This window comes from Vigna angularis, chromosome 8 (genome assembly GCF_016808095.1).
Source record: "Vigna angularis cultivar LongXiaoDou No.4 chromosome 8, ASM1680809v1, whole genome shotgun sequence".
In the NCBI taxonomy this organism is placed as follows: domain Eukaryota; kingdom Viridiplantae; phylum Streptophyta; class Magnoliopsida; order Fabales; family Fabaceae; genus Vigna; species Vigna angularis.
This window is the reverse complement of record NC_068977.1, coordinates 63,440-71,728: the sequence shown is the minus strand read 5'-3', so window position 1 is coordinate 71,728 and position 8,289 is coordinate 63,440.

Here is an 8,289-nt window from a genome sequence, read left to right as displayed (position 1 = left end):
TCAAGTTTTTCTACTATATGATCTTAGCTATAGTCTTTTTATTTTTCAGTAATAATAGCCTGCGAACAATCATATATACGATGTAATTATATTAAAATAAAAATATTAAATATTTTGAAAAAATTAATACAATAATAATAAAAAAAAATATGATTTATACAATAGATTAACCATCATTTTATAAGCAAGATTGATAGGGTTTTTATCAGCAAAATTAAGATAAAAGATTTAGATTCATAGTTAAATACAAAAAAGAATTAAATATTCATGTTTTTAATTAACTTGCGGAAGAATTTCTTAAGCATATTGATTTTTCTTTGTTGATGTATATATGCACCGTTAACGTCTCTTTAGATGTATATGTGATTGTCATATATTTATAACTCTTGTTAATGTTATCATTGATTAGAAAATGTATTGAAATTTATCACATCGTAGAAGAATGCAAATAAAAAAGTAAATTTTTCTAGTAAATTTAGACAATTCTAGTGAATGTGTTCAAAAACTTTGGTAGAGATTGAATTGTTATCAACTTTATGAATTGACATAAAGTTGTTCTGACGTGAAAAAAAAAATGCTTACACTTCACTCAAGTGAGGATTGTTTTTAGTGAAGGATACTTGTCATGTCTGTAAGAACATTTTATATAAATCTTTATTTATTTATCTTTCACTAGTTATTTCAATTGAAAAGAGTTTATTTATTATTTATTTAAATAAGAAGAGGAAAAAAAGTACAGCAGAAAAAGTGGACGATAACTAGTAGAGTAGAAATAAGATAGACAAAGTTATTGTTTAAAAAGAAATAGGAGAAAATAATCTTTGAAAAATAATTATATAAAAAACGGCTTCTTATTCCATAAAAAATAATTAAAAGCTTTATTCAGAATATTTTAAATTTTTTGTGTGTATAAAATATCATTATTAATTTTACGTATGTTTGTTTAATGAAAAGTGAGTGATACAAGAAAATTAATATATGGAAAAAGCATTTTACGTGTTCAAGTGAAAATGACAAAGAACGATAACGCTTCCATGAGGTCTTACATATTTTATTTTTCAATTATATATAAACACAAAACACTGAAAATTAAGAAAAATGATATTTTAAAAGTCATCTCTCTCATTTTTATGATAAATATATGATAACTTTGTAATAATGCAGTTGTTTAGTTTTAATGAATTATTTATTATTTTAAAAATAACAATTCTTCTTTATTTTCATATCACTTTTTTTCTCTCACATTTCTTTTTCAATATTTTTTCCTTGAAGCCGAATAAAGCCAAAAATATAAAGTTTTCTTGGTACGTGGACCATCCCAATATCCTCTTGTCGACCTAACAACAATGCATTTTCTCCCTTAATTTTTTCCCTTCCTCTTAATTCATTTTTTATTCATACAAAATATTAAATAATTATTAGTCACTATAAAGTTACAAGACTAAATTAATAATAAAAAAAAATTACACCTTAAGCTCTGGTTATTATTTTCAAGCATAGGTTAACTGTATGTAAAATATAATGATTCCTATAACTCCAAATGTATAATGTGTATTTTGGTTTTAAAATTGACATAGACACGTTATAATTAAACTTTTTTTCTCTATAAATTATAGCCTATAACTAAACTTTTTGTGCCTCTTATCTAATCAAGTTTTGACCAATCTCTCAAACAAAAGCAACTCCTATATTTGGGTTAGGCTAAATTTCAATTCAATGTTTGGTTAATTATAAAAAAAAACATGACCTAATATATAATTTTTATATTTTTTTAACAAATTAATATTTATTTGTAACTCAATGAATTGACATGCTGATTAATCATTATGAACTTATATTATAATGTTAAATAAACCACTTTTTAAAAATTATATATATATATATAATGCAAATTTTTTATTATAAATTAATTTTAATTTTATAAGAATAATTAGACTTAAAATTAAATGCTAAAATTTTAATAAAATACAATATTAAGTAGGAAAAAGTTCTTATTCAAATAATTGAATGTATCTTTAATTACTTAATCTTATTCCATCAATCTTCATTAATGAATTTGCGGGTGTGGATGGTTTTCATATGTTCTGATTTGTGAGAGAGTGCGAGAATGAATTTGTGTGATACATATCTAATCCTACTTCGTCAAAGTTGAGAGGATATCTGAGGATAAATTATCTTTTTACCATTATGTCCCTCTTCATTTTCATATTGCTTTTCTTTCTTTTTGTTTTTGCTTTTGCTGTGAGATTTTTGGCCATACAATAAATATTCCTGACTAGAGAATGATCAATCACACCATTCACAACTCTTCATTTTGAATTTATTTACCAAGTGCACCGGTGCACATATTCAATTGCCATTAGCATTGAATATGAACTTGTGAAAGTTGGGAAGTTGGCAACTCTATCTATTGGTGGAGTATGTATGTTGATCTTATTTGTCCTCAAGTCTTTAGAGGTGAGTGAGTAGTGGAATGAAATGTGAATCGCGTGAGGGTGTTGGTGAAGAACATACCTCTAAATTCCATGTTCATGTGTGTGAGGGTATACGAACCTTATCGATGTTCATGTGTGTGTGTGGGGGTGTGGGAGATCAATTCCATAACAGATTCTGGTGTGTGTTAAAGGGTGAAAAAATTAGTTACATAACTGATTCTAATGTGTGTTGTGCGAGAGCGAAGAATCGGTTATGAAATTGATTCTCGTGTGTGTGTAAGAGAGAGAGAGAATCGATTATGGAACCGATTCTTGTGAGTGTTGTGTGTTAGTGATGATAGGTCATAAGTGTGTAAGTGTGACATGATTGTGTCAGTGTGCATGTTATTGTTGTTAAAATAAAAAATGTTAATAATAGTTATTATGACCATGAAATTCGTTTATACGATGAAATTGAAGCTACGATATCAAAGTGTGAAAACGATTAGTTCTCTTAATATAAATGACAAACTATTTCACTATGTTCTTGTGCATATATTGACACCTCGTCTTATTATTTTCTTTAAAAGTCACACAAGAGAACATTTCCATGATCTGGGCACTAAAAATGATATTTTCAGTAATGGGTCACACTTAAATATAGGGCTAGTGATATGTCTCTTCCATACGATATTTTGATCACAACAATAATGTAATATGTTGGAGTAAACCTTATTGTCGAGACAAACAACACTATAACATTCAAAAAACATTTTTCTACACATTCTTCGAAAATGTTGAATATAGTTAATGTGAACGGCGTATGGAAGCACATTTAGGCCATATATGATGACAACTAACAACCACCACCCCACAGTCATTTGCATGAAGAGGCACACAACGATAGGTACTCACCATGATCGTGATAGTTTTTAGCAACCTCCCGATTAGTCACAACATGAACTTTTAACTTAAAAATGGGGGAGTGCAACAAATACAAGACAATTTATCAGCTTTGATGCTCGATATTGACCGACGTTTTGATGAAGTGAATTTTAATGTAAACTAATTTCTTCACAAACTTAACAAAGATAAGAATTTTACTCTTTGCTTGAATATATTTTAATGACTTTAATTTGAATTTATTTTATAGTATATTTTTATAATTATTATTAAAATCTTCATGTCTATATGTTCAACTTAAATGGATTCGAAAATCAAGGATCCATATGAGGAAGCAAATGATCTTAACAGACGAATGTTTGTCCTTGTTAACTGCCAACGTACAACAATTGAAAAAACAAAATGACCTCTTCAGTGATACTAATAACCTTCGTCTCATCAAAAGCCTTCATTTCATTATACGACAATGCAAATTTCTGAGTTCTTATCCACAATAAACATATAGGATAACAACTTATTCAGAGAGTACTAATATTTTCCTTTTTCACACCCATCACATACAAGACATATCACGAGCATGCAAACACAATATCGTAAGAATAAATTATTTGCTTATATGAAAGAAGGAGTTTCATATTGATGTATCATAAATTATATTACCTGTTATTACTATTATATATATATATATATATATATATATATATATATATATTTTAAATTATTGAATATGAGGTTTTCAAATAAATAATTTTATTTCATTTAAACATTATTTTATACTACTTTTAACATTAAGGACAATTTTGTAATATTTATTTATTTATTTATTAAAATTTGTTTTTATCTATATCACATCAATTTAATTTTACAAACTTCATTTTTAAATTCACTTATTTTTACCTATAAATTTCTTAAAAAAAACAAGATAAATTTTACCTTAAAAATCAATACTCCCTCTCAAATCCATCAAGGAATTATATATACTTGTTATTGTGTTATTAATTTTATAAACATCTTGATTTGAGATAGTCTAATCCTGTCTTTGTTATTAATTTGTTATATTTTAATGCTTTAAATTATGCTTAAAAAGACAAAACAAAAAGGACGTGAGTAAGAAAAAAGAGAAGATGAAAGTGAGACAGGAAAAATGAAACGAAATTATTAAACCGTAAAAGGTTATATATAAAAAATTCGTCTACTAAAATTTATACATTTAGAAGATTTTTTTTGTTAAAAGTATAATTTTTTTTCGTCGAAAACGTTATTTAAATATTTAGTTTTTGTCACGTTCGTGTTTATCACAATAAAAAGATAGGATATGATGTATTCTATAGTTTTGTTTTTCTTTTTGTCTGACAAGTTTGACTGAAGTAAAAAGTTAAATTGAATTGTACTCTCTCACTGTGGTAACAGTAGTCAAGATTGTGAAATGCTAGCTAATGTTTTGGAAAAGAAAAATGAAAGAAATAAATTTCTTTCATTTTTCTCCAACTTTTATTATTTGGTCAATTGTATAACTAAAAAGAACATATTGAAGAAGTATGTGAGAAATATGTGAAAAACAATGAAGAATATTTTAAAAAATAGATAAAAACATGTGAGAAATATTACATTTGAGTTTCCTAAAGTTTCATCTCTTCCTTTTACCAAACATATAACATAAGTTCTGTTCATGCACTCCACCAAACATATTATGTTTTTTTAAAATATTTATGTTTTTTTAAAATATTTATGTTTTCTTTCACATGACGTTCAGATAATTTAGTTATTTCTAGACGATACAATATTTTTATTATCTTCTTCCATTGGCTTAGGTATAATTTTAATCTTTTAATTTAATATAACTGGACTTACTCTCTTAAGAAAAAAATGTAGACTTTGTCTAATCGTTAAAATATCACTGGAAAAACCAATCTTATTATTTAAAGAAAATAAAGTTATGCAGTTCTATTTTGGTCAATGTTATAGATTTGATAAGATATTATAAAAGTAAAGTTTTGTATATATAATTATACATGTTTTATTTTATGATAGATTTATTAATTACATGACGTGTCCTTTATTTGACACGCAAAAATAATATTATTAAGATGGAAAGTCAATATTTTGTGTAAGTCGTTTAACATGTTCAAAACAATAATCTATTATAATATGAAAAAAAATATAAAAAGTTTTTTTTATTACGTACAAATATAGAGTATTAGAGTTAATAAATGTGAGGTCTCGAAAATTTAAACCACTGCCACCTGTCAAATCACGTAATTATTATTCTCAAATCCTGTCCAGAAATTTTATTAAGAAACGAACCCCCACCTCTCGTTCTTGACGCCATTTAATGCACCCTCGTCACACGTGCAGTGCAATTAAAACGCACTCACACTCATTCTGCATGCAGCTGCCAAGTGTCACTTTAGAACGTTCGAAAACGTTAGTGGAATCCATGTGGCACCAGGCGAATGGACGTTCGTCCTACGTGGGAAGAGAAATTTCTTTTCTGGAAAACCCTCTCCCATTTCTCTGCATGCTTCATCTTCTTCCCCGAACTTTTGCTTCCAAATTCTCTGCCTTCTCTCTAGAACCTCCATCTTCTCTCTACCATATCTTACCTTCTTCTTCTTCGATCCAATTTCAGAGACCGTAGAAGCAATCCAGACGCCGTAAGCTTTCCATCAAATCGAACAAGTTCCAGTTTTGAATTCTGGTACGTTCGTCCCTTAGCTGTTCATTATTAGGGTTCATGCAAAAACCAAATATGGTTACATGCATTCTCTGTCTCTGAATCAAATTTTGATTTTTGGTTTGATTTTAGTTCCAAGAGTTGAGTAGTTTGAGGATAGAAGTGATAGTTGGGCGAACACGGATTTTCACGTTAGGACGTTCGTTCACTACTGATCCAGGTAAAGGAAGCTTTAGTAATTTAATTGATACTGTAAAATGTGTGTGAAAGCATGAAGTGTACTGGATGTATGAAATGCATGATGTTTAAATGTGATTGAACGAACCCTGTTGTACTGGTTGTGTATGAGTGATATTGTATGAACTGTATGTTGAGACTGAAACGTATGAATTGGAAAATGGATGATTTCTGTAAGTCATATATGATAATATGAATTCTGTAATGTATGAGATTTATGGTGGGATTAAATTATAAGATATGAATCGTATTTAAAATGTGAAGTTATTATAGATGAAAAATCTGGAAAATATAAGAGTTCTTACTTGATAATGCACGCTCGTCATCGAACGGTCTTCTACCGTTCGGTTTTTCCTGGAAATTGATTTAGAATAAGAGTTCTTTCATTTGGAAAGGATTCGGCTTAAGAACGAGCGTCCTCTGGTGAAAGTCTAGGTTTGAGCGTTCGGCTCATCCTAGTGGTGTCCAATGATTTTAAATAATTGAACTCAGATTCGTAACGCTCGGTCTTATATCGAGCGTTCGTTCTAATTAGTGTTCGGTCATCTACTGAGCGTTCGTCCAAATGGGCTCTCGGTCTTGTATCGAGCGTTCGTCCTAAGTGGCGCTAGGTCTCAGACCGAACGCTCGTCCTTTTCGTAAAATTTCAACGAGCGATAATAGCGTTCGTCCTGAATGAAAATAGCGTTCGTCCATAAAGCTAATTAGCGTTCCTCCAAACAGTAACTTTATATCCGCTACCGCGTTCGGTCATTGACTGGCGGGTAGTACCTTTTATAAATTCGTGACCGTTTTAATATCTAAAAGTCTTATGATGTTTTATTCACTTGGATTCAATCTAATGTCCTTGAAATTAAATTATTCTAAGTATCAGTTAAATCGTTCTAGAGTCAGTCCATTTAGTTGATTCAAGTGGTCATAACGTTCGTCCTCGGAAAGACGTTCGTTTTTCTTCTGTCAGAAACGAGTGTCTCTCGGTATCATGATGACGTTCGTCCTCATTATGAAGGGGTCTGAACGCTCGTCTTTTTAGGGAAGTGGAACTAAGAATGAAAATGTGATGTTGAGGGAAGTATATAATGTGCGAACCATATATGAGATGAAACTATGAGTTTGGAATTTGAACGAGCGTTCCAAGGGGGAACGTCTCTCTGATTTGAATATGATGAGTTGTATAGTATGACCATGGTAAAATTACTGATGGTTGTTCATCCTGATATTCCGTGAGTGCTCGTCCTCAAGTAGAGGGGAGTAGGTCATGTGTGGGAATGGCAGGAGGCCCTAGTCCTCTTGAGTACTTTGGACTGATAGGGCTAACCTTGGGTGGCAGCTGATGAGTGTTTCCAGTTACCACACCACCCGAGTGCAAGAACGCCTGTAGTTACATGGATTCATACAGTCTGAAGGGTCGGTCTTATGAGAGTTTGGATGATTTGTTTTATGCTTTGATGTATTGTTATATGTCTCGTATGTTAATTGCTTATGTTAAATTGTTATATGGGTTGTATGAATTAAATTACTTAAGCTTACCCTGTGTCTCTTTCTTGTGTTGTCGTTCGTCCTTGAACGTTCGTCTTGTCTATCAATGATCATCCGTGTGGATGTGAGCAGACGGGGAGGCGTTGCTTGAAGAAGCGCTGGAAGAAGAAAATTTGGAGGACGCCAATCTGATTGAAGTAGAGGTTAAAGCCGAGCCCTAGAGCGCTCGTTAGTTGTAGCTTTCGTTTTCTGTTAGCTTTTGGACGTTCGGTTAAAGTTTGTAAAACCGTTCGTCTTTAAACTTTGAAATACTGCTGTATGGTATTTTACTTCTGTACGTGAGAACGTTCGGTTTTGGAATCTTTGCGCTTAGTATAAAACTGCATGTTTTAACTGTTAATTGTAATTAATTCTAATCTATGGTAATAACTATATTTTGGGATGTTACAATAAACGTTTTGAAATAATACACTGAATATTTTTTATATTAAAATAATTTAATAATATAAATAAAATTTCATAAACTTACTATATTATTTAAAATATTATGCATATTTTTAGAACTCTTTTTTTGAGTTCTAT